This window comes from Amblyomma americanum, chromosome 10 (assembly GCF_052857255.1).
Source record: "Amblyomma americanum isolate KBUSLIRL-KWMA chromosome 10, ASM5285725v1, whole genome shotgun sequence".
NCBI classification, from domain to species: domain Eukaryota; kingdom Metazoa; phylum Arthropoda; class Arachnida; order Ixodida; family Ixodidae; genus Amblyomma; species Amblyomma americanum.
Genome location: NC_135506.1, coordinates 58,695,756 through 58,711,008, shown reverse-complemented (window position 1 = coordinate 58,711,008; position 15,253 = coordinate 58,695,756).

Here is a 15,253-nt window from a genome sequence, read left to right as displayed (position 1 = left end):
GAGCTTTTGTTTCACAGTACCGGCTGAGGTAGTCGGTGGCGACCACAATGTAGCGGTTACCCAGCGAGGACTCCGGAAATGGGCTTATTATGTTTATGCTGACTTGATGGAAGGGGACCTGAGGTGGATCAATAGGCTGGAGAAGGCCAGCTGGCTTAGTCGGCGGCGTCTTGCGACGCTGGCACTCGCAGCAAGTTTGACGTAAAGCTGGACTACTGCAGCAAATCTGGGCCAGTAGTACTTTTGGCGTATCCGCGCCAAAGTGCGGGAAAACCCCAGGTGACCAGATGATGGTTCATCATGGCACGACTGCGGGACTTCGTCGCGGAAGGCCGCAGGTACGATGACCAGATAGGCAGCTTCCGTCGGGTTGTAGTTTTTCTTATACAGAACTCCATCCCGCAAACAGAATGACCACAGTCCTCGTGAGAAGATTCGTGGGGGCGACTCAGCGCTTCCTTCAAGATACTCAGTGAGAGGCCGTAGTTCCCTGCTGTCTCTGGTGTTGAGCGAGGACGGACGTCGAGATGGCGCCGAGAAAGACAGAATCGGCATCGAGATCAGCTCGGTTATCCTCGATAGAAGCACGAGACAAACAGGCATCATTGTGCTTCCTGCCGGACTTATAAACAGTGGTGACATCGAACTCTTGAAGGCGCAGGCTCCAGCGTGCAAGCCGTCCCGAGGGACCTTTGAGGTTCTCCAGCCAACTCAACGAGTGGTGATCACTGACGACTCTAAAAGGGCGGCCATATAAATAGAGCGAAGTTTAATCGCTGCCCACACAATTGCCAGGCATTCTTTTTCAGTGGTGGAATAGTTCGCCTGCGACCGTGACAAGGTGCGGCTTGCGTATTCGATGACGCGTTCGAGACCATCCTGCCACTGCACAAGGACCGCACCGAGACCGATGTTGCTGGCGTCTGTATGCAGTTCAGTGTCGGCTGATTCGTCGAAGTGGCCATAATGGGCGTAATTTGGAGACGAGTGCGGGGTCTTCGAAGGCCTGTTGTTGCTCCTGGCCCCAGGACGGTTCGGCATCTTCGTGAGGCGGGTGAGGAAATCAGCGACTTGGGAGAAGTTCGGCACAAAACGGCGATAATAGGCGCAGAGACCCAGAAAGCGGCGCACACTTCACTGATCGGTTGGCACGGGAAAAGCACCGACGGCGGCTGGCTTATCGGGGTGATGTCTGACTTCCTTAGCGCTCACAATGTGGCCGAGAAACTTCAACTACCTGGAAAGCGAAGTGACACCTTTCGGACTTGACAGAAAGACCGGCCGAACAAATTGCTGCGAACACAAAGCGTAGGCGCCTTAGGTGCTCTTCGAACGCGGCGGAGGAGATGACTACGTCATCCAGATACACGAGGGAGGACTGCCATTTTACAACGGCAAGCACGGCGTCTATCATCCGTTGGAAGGTGGCAGGGGCCGAGCACAGGCCGAAAGGGAGCACCCAGAATTCGTACGGACCATCCAGTGTAATAAAGGTGGTCTTTTCCCGGTCGTGTTCGTCCACGTCGATTTTCCAATAGCCACTGCTTAAATCTAGCGACGAGAAGTTAGTGGCGTAGACGGTCCAGGGAGTCATCAATGCGTGGCAGAGGATAAACGACTTTTTGGTGACTTTGTTTAGACGTCTGTAATCAACACAGAACCGTAGGGTTCCATCTTTCTTCCCCAATAGAACAACAGGCGATGCCTATGGGCTAGTCGACGGCTGTATCACATCGTCTTGAACTTTTCGGCGAATGGCATCACGTTTCTTGGAAAAGATCAGATAAGGCGGCTAGCATAACGGTCGCTGCTTTGCATCAACTATAATGCGGTGCTTTTTAAGCGGAGTCTGCCTAACCTTGGAGGTCGATGGAAAAAAGTCAAGAAAGATATGATAATGCTCTCCAGACAACGTTTCTGATTAGACGGGAGGTCCGGGTTCACGTCGGTTTTTATGGGAGTGGTTGGTGACACCACTGATGCCGAGATTTCGTTCAGTGCGTGCGTTCCCGCGAATTCGCTAAGTTCTTCGAAATACGGATTAGCTGTTTTGCCAGCAAACACTGAGTTTCAGAACCAAAATTGGTCGCCAGAAGTGCGGTTTGCCCACTGTTCAATTCGATAATTCCGCGAGCTACACAGACTTGCCGATCCAGGTGCAGCGAGATGTTAGTTTCAGCGACGCCATGAGTGCTGGGGCTGTTATCGCTCTCTACGGTAAAAACATGCTGGCTCTTGACGGGAGCAATACGTGGTCGTCACAGACGCATAACTTAGCCCTGCGTGGTTCGGTATCATCGTCGGCAGGGCCTTGGATGGAAAACGACACGATTAGCTCCTGAAGGTTGATAACGGCACCGTACTCCTGAAGGAAATCCAAACCGAGTATGAGGTCCTTGGAGCACTCGTGTAATAGAGCAAAGCAACCAGGGAAAGCAACACCGCGGATCTGGACTCGCGAAGTGGAGACAGCGATTGGAGTTACCACATGGCCACCAGCTGTCCGGAACTGCGGCCCAGACCAAGGGGTCAGAACCTTCCTCAAGGCCGTGGCTAGCCGTCTGCTTATAACAGAAAAATCGGCGCCGGTATCCACGAGTGCGCTAACGTCCTGGTTGTCGGCAGATACCGGAATTTCGGCGGAAACCAGTCGGTCGCAGTGCATCGTCGAGGTCGTCGGGTCAGGTCGTCGTCGGTCGGAGCGTCGCGGCGAATCGTCGGGTGGAGGCTCTTGACTCGGTTCAGTAGCGGCTACCTTACCCCCTGAGGATGCCGTGTTCAGTTTTCCCGACGTGGGGACGCACCTGTGAACTGGCCAGAGGACAACGGTGGCCGGGCGAAGAGAACCGCCTTGGGGATGGCGATCGGGACTGGCGTCGCTGCGAGGTCGAGGGCTGCACGTTATCAGCCAGGTACTGCTCAATATCCCGTGGTTGTTCACCGTAGCGCGGTCGAGGTGCGTCAGGTGAGAACCCTCTTAAACCCATTCTGGGGTAGGAGCAGTGGCGGAGGTGTGGCCGGGCTCCCGCAGAGGTAACCGAGCGGCCGATTGTTTGGCATGCGCCACACGTGCGCTTTGCTCATGGTGGGCCTGGACTCCTGCGGCACGGAGGGTACTGTTGCGATCGGGTACTGCAGAGGTGGCACATGAGCGACGGGGTAAAAGGCTCGCATCGCTGGCAAGGGACTTCGTAGCGCGTCGCGGTAAGTCATAACGGAGTGCGCCGAGTGTGTAGCCGGGGGGTGGCTGCACAGCTCGCTGGATTTCTTCACGGACGACGTTCGGTACGGCAGCGGCGGTGACCCGTGGAGCTTCAAATCGAAGTTTGGCCAGTTCCCGGGTTCGAACCCGACCGCGGCGGCTGCGTTTCTTTGGAGGAAAAACGCTAAGGCGCCCGTGTGCTGTGCGATGTCAGTGGACGTTAAAGATCCCCAGGTGGTCGAAATTAATCCGGAGCCCTCCACTACGGCACCTATTTCTTCCTTTCTTCTTTCACTCCCTCCCTTATCCCTTCCCATACGGCGCGGTTCAGGTGTCCAACGATATATGAGACAGATACTGCGCCATTTCCTTTCCCCCAAAAAACCAATTATTATTATTATATTATTCCTCGCGCCCGAGGCTTCTTTCAAGCTCCGGAAGCTCCTCGGCGGGCAGCGACGTATGCGTGTACTAGAAGCGGCTGCTACGGTTGCCTGACGTCCGTAGAGCACGCCCCATTCCTGAAGAGACCGCTCGATACCCATTGCCTCCGTGGTGAAGTCGGACACTGTTCTTGGTGGGTGACGGACCAGTCCGGCGAACAGCTGCTCTTTTACGCCGCGCATTAAGTGGCGTACCCTCTTGTCTTCGGGCATAGCAGGATCAGCCCGACTGAACAGTCGCGTCATGTCCTCTATGAACATCGGGACACTCTTGTTCGGTTGCTGTGATCTCGAGTGCAGGGCTATTTCAGCTTTCTATTTTCTATCGCTGCTGATAAATGTCGCTAGCAGCTCTCTACGAAAAGCTTCCCAGGTAGTAATGGAAGCTTCGTGGTTCTCAAATTACGTTTTTGCCGAGTCCTGCAGCGCAAAGTAGCCGTTGCGCAATTTGCGCTCGCCGTCCCACTCATTGAAACCCGCCACTCGCTCAAAGCTGGCCAACCAGTCTGCGACGTCCTCGAACCTGTCTCCGTGGAACGGTGGCGGTGACCAAGGTATGTGAAGGACGAAAGGCGGGACATTCCCGGAATGCTGAGTCGTCTGGCTAGCCGTTGTGGATGTCATGGCTCTTACCGGCGCTGTCAGTTGGCCGAACTCCGCTTGTACGCCTCGCAAACGGCGGCTCGCCTTGTGGACGGGTGTTGAGTCCACGTGTGGAGAGCAGGCGTCAAGAGTGTCTTCGTAGTAAGAGTACATGGGACGCTACCCAGCTTCTCCACCAAATATGTCGCCGATAAACGGTCACAGCACAGAGACTAGGTTTAACTAGGTTTAACTAGGGAGGGCTTTGCAAACCCTACTTGATACTTTTAACGAAGTGTGGCTTTCTGGCGTCATGCCGGGAGACTGGAAGCACTCTATTGGGGTTCCAATACCCAAGGTCAGCCTCCAGTATCTCTCTCAGCCCTTCGCCCAATTTCCCTTACGCCTACCATCTGCAAGCTTTATGAGAACATTCTAGCCGCACGCTTGTCGTGGTGGCTGGAATCCTATGATTGTTACCCAGATTCCCAAATTGGTTTCCGCCCACAAATGGGAACGGAGGACGGCCTTGCTACTTTGGCTGCTGACGTGCTTGACCACTCTCCGCAGAGTCACCTTGTACGAACCGTAATCGCTACAGACATAAAAAAGGCATATGATAACATTCTTCACTCTGCCATTCTTGCCTCCCTTCAAACTCTTGGTCTCCCTCACCGGTTCCTCCTCTCTATTCACGCCTTTTTAGCAAATCGAACCTTCAGCGTGCGTGTCCACGGAAAGCCCTTTGGTAACTTCACTTCCGATAGAAGAGTGCCGCAGGGCTCCGTTCTCGCCCCCACATTATTTAATGTGGCCTTAATTCCTCTTGTTCGAGCCCTAGAGTCCATTCCTTCTATCCGCGTGCTTGCGTATGCCGATGATATAACCTTGTGGTGCTGTCATCCAGATGCGTCTATTCACCAGTCGGTCCTTCAACACGTGCTGGATGTATTGACATCTCACCTCCCACCTCTGGGTCTAACACTCTCTCCTACTAAATCATGTTTCATTCGAATTGGAAATAAAGCCGGCTTACGGAAAGCTCCCCCTTTAAACTTTACGGTACATAATTCTCTGATTCCTCAGGTAGAAACTGTTCGTATTCTTGGTCTTCTCCTCCATACATCTGGGACTGGCACCCCGTGGCTGGCAGCCACCCGTAAATCGGCTCACACTACTCTAGGTATGATTCGTCGCATAGCTATGCGCTCTGGTGGCGCACGTGCTCATACGGCCCGCCAGCTTGTGCGCTCTATCCTTCAGCCACGGATAGTATATCAGGCACAATTTCAACGTCTCATCCGCACAGTGGGACTCTCTTGAAGCTATCAATCGTGAGGCTATGCGCGTCATAACATATCTGCCTCGTTTAACACCCATACCTGTGCTACAGGAGTTCGCACAACTTAATACACTCAGTGAAATCATCGACCAACGGGTGGCAAATAGAGCTCGAAAACAGTCTCCCAAACTTCATCGTTTAAAGACACTTCCACCGTGGTCCTATTGCCAGCTCACTGACAATCGTCCCACTGTTTCCTCGTCGGTATCAGCAGCGTACCTGCCTGAAGGGTGCATAATATACACGGATGCATCACATTCTGCAGAAAGGGGAGTTACTGCTGTGTATAGTCCATCTCATCCGCATATCAACTCTCGAGCGACTTATACTGCGGATACGTGCACTCCCCTGGCATTGGAACTTCAAGCCATTTATAATGCCATTGCTTCCCTTCCTCTCGTTCCAACATTCAATACAGTCATATTTACACCGAATCCCGCGCCGCCCTTAAACAGCTTAAGGCTGTTCGACGAACGTTCCAGATTTCACAATCAATTCATGTGCTGTGCGCAAAGTATCCATGTCCTGTGCGCATACACTGGATTCGCGGCCATGCCCAGGATCCACAACATTCAAGCGGATGCTATGACTCATCTTCATACATTAGACGATCCGACACCTTCCCCTCTTCCCCCAGACCCGTTCCTGTCCCATGTTTCCGATTCCGAAGTTCTGCGCCAGCGAACACGCGCTCTAATTCCTCCGTGTTCGCACCCTCTCCCCCGTAGTGTTACTCGGCAGGAGGAGGTATCCGTGCGCCGGATTCGGGCAGGGGTGGCTCTGACACCATCTGTCCGTCATCGGCGGCGTGCCAAAGAACTGCCAGCACCTGACAGGTGCCCTCACTGTAGCGCTGCACCGGACATTTGTAATGTGCAGCACTTGTTTTGGACGTGCCCAGCGACGGCTGCTATCAGAAAACGGCTCCTCAGGGAGGTGGGCCTGCGCTGGAACCGCGAAAGTGACTACGTGAAGTGGACTATGGACAACCGTTTCATTAGCAACCTGTGCGACTACCTCAGCGCAACGGTTCTTCACTCCTTCTTTTAACTTTCAATCCCGTGCATTCCTTCCCCCCCCCCTTCCTTTTTCAACTTATGCCTCATTGCACACTTCTCGAATAAAAAAAAACTAGGTTTAATGTGCTGGGTGAGAAAGCAAGCTGGGCGCTCGAGCGAGGAAGATGACAATCATCTAGCCCTTCGAATGCGCAAAGCATGGCAAGTCCCAGCTAAAACTTCGGCCGCAGTATGGCGCCACTGGATGGATTGGTACTCTGGCAATATTAAATAAAAACCTTGCTGTACCGGAATAATCACATTAAACACCGACGAAATAGTGGGAGCCTGCCGTATTGTGCTTTTTTTAAATGTTATAGCTATAGCAGTCTAAACAAGCCACACTTATGTGCACTAAAGGTTAGTAACACGATGTGAGTAATGGATCTATGAACGCGTGAAAACATACATGAAAATTACTTTTTGCTACTTATATTGAAATGAATAAACTGGTGCCATATCTAAGAAGCTGACAGGGACATGCTGTAAGAGCCATGGAGGTCAAGTATCACTTGAACCCTCTGGCGGGGCACAATCATGGAGGCCATATCTGCGAATTTTTATCGTCGTACGAATGAACCGTGTCCCGGCCCCGTTTCGGAACCAGTCATAGAGGAAACCACGGGGTGCCTCGCTGAAACTTCGTGCAAATTACTGGGAAATTCTTTTCACAACTTCGTAACAAACTCAATTTGTTTCGAATGATGTTTAACAAGCATAATTATATTCTTTCATTGAATGTGCACACTTAAAGTGTAAGAACAGAGCCGCGACTAAGAGAGCACAAGAAACACTACTCATGCCCTGTTCTAGTGCTCTCTGCTTCTTGCGCTCTGTTAGCTGCGCAGCCGTTTCTTTACACCATGCATCAAGTCGCCCAACAATCCGTTACACTTAAAAGTGATGGTTCATTGCCTACCCCACGAACAGTGTCCCTGTTTTACATTGGGACGCCTGGACAGATGTCCTAGATCAAAAAGCTGCAGACGACAAAATCTCAGTCTAGTTCTCTTCTGAGCATCCCTGACCATCCGTACCATCTTCAGGTCTTCATTATTGACCAGCGCGTGATCACGAAACGTTTTGGATACTGCAAGTTACGGCGCAGTTTAGCCTGCACTGTTTTACACCTCAATGCTAATAACTAATACCAGCTCAAATCACCTGCGTTTGGTGAATTAAGACCCGAGTTGCCACTGCTCCTTTATGTTAGCAGTTAATTGCACTTGTATTAAACAACGTTTAGTTACGGGGCGTTTCTTTTCGAAGGCAGGTCATCCGCTACGGGGCTCCGGCTCGACGTCCTGGAAGGCGAGCAGACATCGCTAACATGGCGTCGCGGTGGCCTGTCTCGGCCGTCTGGAATCAGTTTGCCACCACTGTCCCGAGCAAACACGAAGACCACTCGCTTCAGAATACCAGTGCCGTTGAGAAGCGAAAAAAGCTTACGCGCTCGTGGCAACAGCTGCCTCCTCAACACCGGTGCTAGCCGGAAGCACCGGGCTAGTGGATGGCACCCACTGGAAGCAGGAGTCATGGTCGGGCAGAGCGTTATTTTATCTGCTCAGCGACCCACTACCATTGCTGCTGAACTGGCTGGAACGTAGCCACACAGCAAGGTACGTCGGCAATGTCACGTACCGCGATGACGATGACAGAGCCAATTTTCCCGTGACTGTCACCGAGGCTAGGGTTGAGCTGTTCCTAGCAGGTAAGGACATTTTTTTATCAGAAAAATCACCCAGGCCCGCTACAAACTGGATCTCACTTAGCCATTACTTCACGTTCGGATTAAAATCTGTATTAGTGTGATGATTTGAGCAGTTCAAATTAGAATGAACAAAGGTTACACTCTTCGAGAGGTCGTGTACAAAACATTTGTGGTGCAGACAGCCAACGCAGCCTAATTGCGAGTGAACAAGTCTGCCTTGCATGCCTTGCCACCGACCGCATTCAGCTGTAGATCTTTCTTCATCAGAGCAAGCCGGCGCGATTTCTTAGCTGCTATGGCTTTCGGCGGCATATTTCAAAGTCGCGGTTCCGAGTCTTGGCATTGGTGACCGCCTTTCGATGGAGGTCAACTGGAAATCCTCCTGTGTGCTCTGCGATGTCAGTGCACGTTCAAGGACCGCAGGTGGTTTGAAATTACTGAGGAGCTCTCTACTACGGAGTCCCTCAGAGCGTAAGCGCAGCTTTTCGATGAATGTTATCCCCAAAGATCATAGCATCTTTTCATTAGAAAACTAAAGCCGGATGTCCTCCGTGACAGCAAGTGTCGTGGTTGCCGCAGTGCTCGTGGTGGCATGTGCATAGGTTTACCGCGTAACTTTGCGCAATGCGTTCGTTGCCCGAGCGAAGCCGCAGCCAGTCGAAGCTGGTTGCCCAAACTACAAGACAAGATGACCAATCAGCCTTTCACGTTTCTCTGCGTCCTCAGTAGAAAGAAAAATATATAAAACATCCATTTAATCCTTTGGTTCGTTTCAGAGTTGCCTGACGAGCCGAAATTTCCTTCATCAAAAATGTGCGTGCTATCGAAGGAGCAAAACATCTTGAAGCTTTACTAGGAGCGAGCTGTGAATTCTTGTTGTGCACAGTAAAAAAGGGAGCCTTTTTTCCTGTTGCGAAAGCGCGTATTTTATTTTGTAAAAAAATATGCTCTCAATCGAACACTACTTCATCACAATGTGGAGCCCGTTCATCTGAACTAAGTTTTGGAGAAAAATGGTCTTTTTTTCAGATCAGAATTTTCGCTCTTTGTTTTGCGTAACTTTTCTTTGCATTCCCCTTATATTTGGCGGCTGTCGGGAAGATGAAAGGGCTCTTGTATACAAGAACTTCGAACAAACTGGCCCAAACTGCTGCTGCATGAAAGGGCCATGTTTGAAATTCAGAGCATGATGCCTGCTTACTTCCTACGAATAAAAGTGACGACAATTTTTTAGAACTTCTCAGGAAGATAAATTTTTTTGCTGCTATTCAAGTGAAGATTACGTTCTCAATTTCCTCCATTCCTGGCAGTTTTTTTTTTTGGAGGGGTCTTCTTTTTCAGAGGCACATGTTGAGCTGGTTATCGTTTTGTTCTTATGGGATTTAACGCCCCAAAGTGACTCGGGCTACGAGGAACGCCGTAGTGGAGTTCTCCGGATTAATTTCGACCAGCTGGGGTTTTTTAGCGTGCACTGACACTGAATAGTACAAGGGCCTGTAACATTTCACCTCCATCGAGATGCGGTGACCGCGGCTGAGATCGAACCTGCCTCTTTCGGGTCAGCTGCGCAGCACCATAACCACTGAACCACAGCCGCGACTATTGAGGCGGTTACTGAGGAGGTTTTTGCTTCTAGCCTTCTGTACGTTTTACACTTTGTAGCAGATTTGGTGAAATGTTTAGAGAAAACCCCCAAGGTGGATTGTATTTGTAATAAGGGAGTAATTACTCATTGGCATCCACCCGAGCACAGCCATACGGCTACAAAGAAAGCTATATAGTTTTCTCAGAAACTTCGTAGTTAAAGAAATTCGTCTTGGTCCGGGGTCCTAGAAACTACGAAGTTTCTGAGAAAGCTGTATAGCTTTCATTTTTAGCCATATGGCTGCGCTCGGGTGGATGCCAATGAGTAATTACTCTCTTATTACTTTGTAGCATAGAGGACAGTTGTGCTCTTCAATGCGAAGAGTCGCTCCCTCCTCGAGGTGTTTAATTTGTTTGCTGGCTCGGTTCTGAAATAAGAAAAAATGCATTGTGCGTTAGGCTTTTGCTCTTTATCCGCTTTTCTGCACTCAGAAGTTTTCAGAAAAGGTATTCCGGAAAACGTCCCAGTTTCATCTGTATCTTTAAAGCATAAATATTGTGGAATAATGTCCTCAAGAAGGCTTCGGGTGGCTGCTTCGATTGGTTGCTCTGCCCGCCCTTCTGCGGCTGATGTTTATGATAGCATAGACGCCAACTGACGAGCAGCTACTGCAGCCTACCGGCAGGGCACAGTTCTCGTAGTATATTGAAAGGATATTTAGAAGCGTATCCTGCGAATATGGGAACTTCATTTTATTCAAAGGCATGAAATAGGCAGTAGCCTGTGTGGTGCGAATCTTTGCTGGAGTGAAAGCAAAATTATTAAATCAATCAATAAATTACATGCAGTATTAAAGCTTGCGCTATAGTCCCGTAAAACAAGATATTTCACTCAGGATCACTATCAGAAAAGCATTGTCATCAACACGTAAGCTTTTCAAGGGTGCCGCAGAACTTTAAAGCGACACATAAATAGGGCCACAAAATGAAAGAAAAGCAAACTCTTTCTAATTGCATACCCGCCGCGGTGCCTCAGTGGTTAGGGCACTCGGCCACTGATCCGGAGTTCCCGGGTTCGAACCAGACCGCGTCGGCAGCGTTTTTATGGAGGCAAAACGCTAAGGCGCCCGTGTGCTGTGCGATGTCAGTGCACGTTAAAGATCCCCGGGTGGTCGAAATTATTCCGGAGCCCTCCACTACGGCACCTCTTCTTTTCTTCTTTCACTCCCGACTTTATTCCTTCCCTTGCGGCACGGTTCGGGGGTCCAAAGATATATGAGGCAGATACTGCGCCATTTCCTTTCCCCAAAAACCAATTATTATTATTATTATTATTATTATTATTATTATTATTATTATTATTATTATTATTACTAATTTCAATCTCGAAAATTCTGAACTGTCCTTGGGATATATCTAACATCCTAGTGTGTTTAATTCACTGAGACAGTGAAGCTGCGGGAATAAAAAAAGCGAATATGACGTTAGGTACGTCCCCAGGACTGATGAGTTTTCAGGCATGACCTATGAAAAAAAGACTCAATCAAAGGAAGTGTCAACTTTTCCTGAATAAAACTTTCGATTACAGTAGTGACCTAATACGACAAGCGAAACATATTCCATTTCTTACCTCGATCCCTGCTAATGAGCGTGTTCATGCGCTGACCCGAGAACTCTCCTCCCGGACCCCTGACGATCAGGCACTAAACCCTGCGCAAGAGGCCCCATCGGTCCTTTATACATATCATCAAATCACCACATTCTACAAACTCAGCCGCATGACATTACCGCCAGGCCAACAGTACCTTGTCGCCCTTATATCCAGCGCCACATGGCGACAATTACAGACGGGCTGCTTTATTTCACCTTACCGGCTCTCACGCTTTCACCCCTTTTTTCCTCCTCATTGTAACACCTGTGGCGTGCCCAGATCCACACTTTTCCACTACCTTTTGGAATGTCCTTCCCCACAGGCAGTCCCCACCACCCCTAATCCCACTCATTTTTTCCGGGGAGGCTGCTTTATGGACCGCTCAGCCCGCCGGCCACACATGGCTGGTGGATCGCGCTTTATCTGAAGCACAAGCCCGTGCACTCCTGAACCAGTAGAGGACCACCCTGGAAGATTTATTTCGTCTTATAAAAGTTGTTTCCATCCATCTGTATGTCATTTCTATGTTATTCCCCTAGTTTAGGTTCGTCGAACGATCATCACGCAGCCAAACATTTCATCGCCGCAGCTGTTCGCACTGCTTTTCTTCGGCGTGAAATGCCTGCACAATGCGAAAAAATAATATCAATGATGAAATATCCTTTCGGTGCATTTAGCATTTATGAAGTGATTATTTTCAACCAAATGAACAAGTAAAATTCATTATTCAAAATTGCTTGCCTCTCGTTTTCTTCACTGCCTCCACAGTCGTTCTCCGCCTTGTTTTTTTCGTTAGAAACACTGTTTACGTTTGAAAGGCACAGTGTTTGAGAACACAACTAAATAAAAACGAACGAGAGCTTTAATTTCGTTAAAGAAGCATGTAAGGCTTCTTTACGCAGAAGGTTACGGCCGGCTTTAGGTTTCCGCTCTCGTTGCGTCCCACCTCTTCTGCCTCCTCGAGAGCCTGTTCTTCCTCGCGCCGGCTTCGGTACCGGTCACCGCGTGTCCGGCCTGGTTGACCACCTTTTGTCCGCAGGCTTCGGCAACCATCGTGTTGTAGTCGTCCACTTCTTTGCTGCTGAAGAAGAGACGCACGGCCGTCGGGCACTTCATGGCGGCCGTTTCTAGGCTGACGAAGCGAGCGGGGCGCATGCGGAGTTCCTCGTCGACAACAATGCCATGAACATGAAAGCGACGTCGAGGTGTGCCCTGACCGAGGGAGCCAGCTGTGTACCTTTACTTTCGTGAAAGTGAACGGCACTGCAACCCAATGAATGTCCGCGGTTTGCTTCTTTTGTTTGGTATTTTAGGAAAAGAAGTGGCTCATTAAGTGTCACAACTTGGTAGGCACCCGAACAGCGCCGTAAGAGACGGGATAAAAGAGGGAGGGAAAGAAGAAAGCTAGACAGAAGAAATTTAGATGTAAAAATAGGTTTTTGAGAAAAGGCGCGGCGCAGCGGCGGAAAACCTGTGTAAGTGAGCAGCTGGTTGTCAACGTTACGGTGCATGCGCAACTGTGGCCTCGGACAGAGGAAACTAAAAGCAAAAGGTTTTTTAAAGCTAAATCTTTACTGGCCGCGTACTTGCGATTTCGATGTGGCGGTGCTCCGAGGAGGCACATGACGGCACAACGCGCGCCTTGCCGCGGAGCCGAACCGGTCTGGACGGGCCGGCAGCGGCTGGCGCACTCGGCGCGAAATATAGACATGCTCCAAGTCTCCGTCAGTGCGGTCAGAGTGCGCCGAAGCCGCCGAACGCGTCGGCGGTCAAGCGCAGTTGGAGTATAGAGGGTCTTGCTTTAGCCGACGTGACGTCGCCGTGCAGCGCGCGCGCACGCGTTCCGATGGAGTATAAACGCGCCTTAACAGAGCCTGCGCTTAACCGCTAACCAACGTATTCTGTGGCGGCATCTACTAGAGCCACTGAAAGCCCCCGCTCACACACTGAATAAAAAAAAACCTGTGCCGAGGCTCGGAACCAAACCAGGGCCTTTGGCGCTTGAGGCGGAGACGCTACCACTCCGCCATGACGGATCAAGCTTTAGCCACGAATAAAGGCGCATCTAGTAAAAGCACTCCTCCGATTCAGAAGTCGCCGCGCTTTCGCTACGTATATCCTGGCCTAACAGAGCTAGGCCAACAGCAATTTTTTCTTCATAAAACATCAGGCGCAGGATGTCAGCATTGCACTGGTATGCCGCCTAAGCTTCGCGACGCGGCGCTTCACTGCGCAAGAGGGGAAAGAGGAGGAGGTAGGAGCGCGAGGACTCGGGCTGTGACTAGCCATCGTTTTTGACTGTGGCTGTGGAAGTGTGGCTGTGTGCACGTGAGGACGTGAAGGATCGTCAAACTTACCTTCAGCAGTTTTCCGAGGGTCGACCGACGTGGACTGCTGCCTTCCTTCTTCTGTGAAACCGTTACATGTGTGGGGTTTTGGCCAGGTTTTTTATTTTTGGTGCTGTACTGATAGTTAAGGGCAATGTCCCCTTAGGCCTAACGGCATGTCAGCTTCCCTGCGTGGGGGTCCGGCACCCTGGTTCGCCAGCCTGCCGGCCCAAAGTTTGCCCTTAAACGCTTTTGGTAGAAATGGTGTCACGGACATCCCAGTGGCGCTTGTACCCTTTGGAGACGGGGCAATTAAACTGAAAAATTCAAAATTGATCCAGGAGCAGCTGAAGGCTGTAACAAACCGCCACTTATAAATCTCCAAAGTGCGTCCTTTCGGCCGTAGAGGCATATTGTGCCGATCCTCGGATGTGATGTGCGTGTCAGAGTTGCTGCAATGCACATCCTTCGCGTCATTGCCAGTCAAAACTTTCATACCAGAACAACTTGCACGTTCGAAAGGAATCATCTGCGAAGTGGACCCATCGGCGTCTCCTCAGGGACTATTTGATGACCTTCAGGACGCCGTTGTAATATCAGTTTACCGTTGCACCAGGGATGCTAATGGCTCACGTGTACCTACGGAATCTGTGATCGCTACATTTGCAGGATCTTTGTGCCCTTCTGAGCTAAAGGTGTGGCCTATAGTGTACCGCGTCGACTCGTTACATCCTCGTCCGTTGCAATGCAAGAATTGCTGGCGCTTTCGTCACAGCGGTAAAGCTTGCAAATCTGCGACGCGTTGCCGACTGTGCGGGGAGAACCATTCCGCAGACCACTGGGCATCTGAAAGTCCTATTTGTACTCTATGCGGCGGCAGTCATTCGGCTGATGATGCTGGCTGTCCAAAGCGTTCAGAAGAACAGAATGTTCTGGACATTATTCAACAGAGAAGGTGTTCTAGAGCGGATGCTTATGCACAACTAGACAGAAAGAAGCATTCTTATGCGGGCATGGCAAAATGAGCTGGTTCTGAGGCAGAAGCGTTGCTGACAAAGTCCGTGGTGTCAGTGGTCGAGAAGGCGCTTGCAGGTGTTGTGGACCGTATGCTGACTACATTCACTGAAGCTCTGTCCCAGGTTATTGCAACTCAGGTTGCTCATCCAACTGTTGACATTACTGTTCCATCAACCAGTTCTTCTCATTGCTTCCCTGATGTCTCCCCCATGGCTCCTATGCCTGCTGAATCCTCGTCTGTGTCTGTACGTGGTACCGGGGATACCAGCATTTCTACGGCTTGCACTACGGACGTAAAGATGGGGAATCCTTCCCATAAGCGTCGTGCTGCGTCTT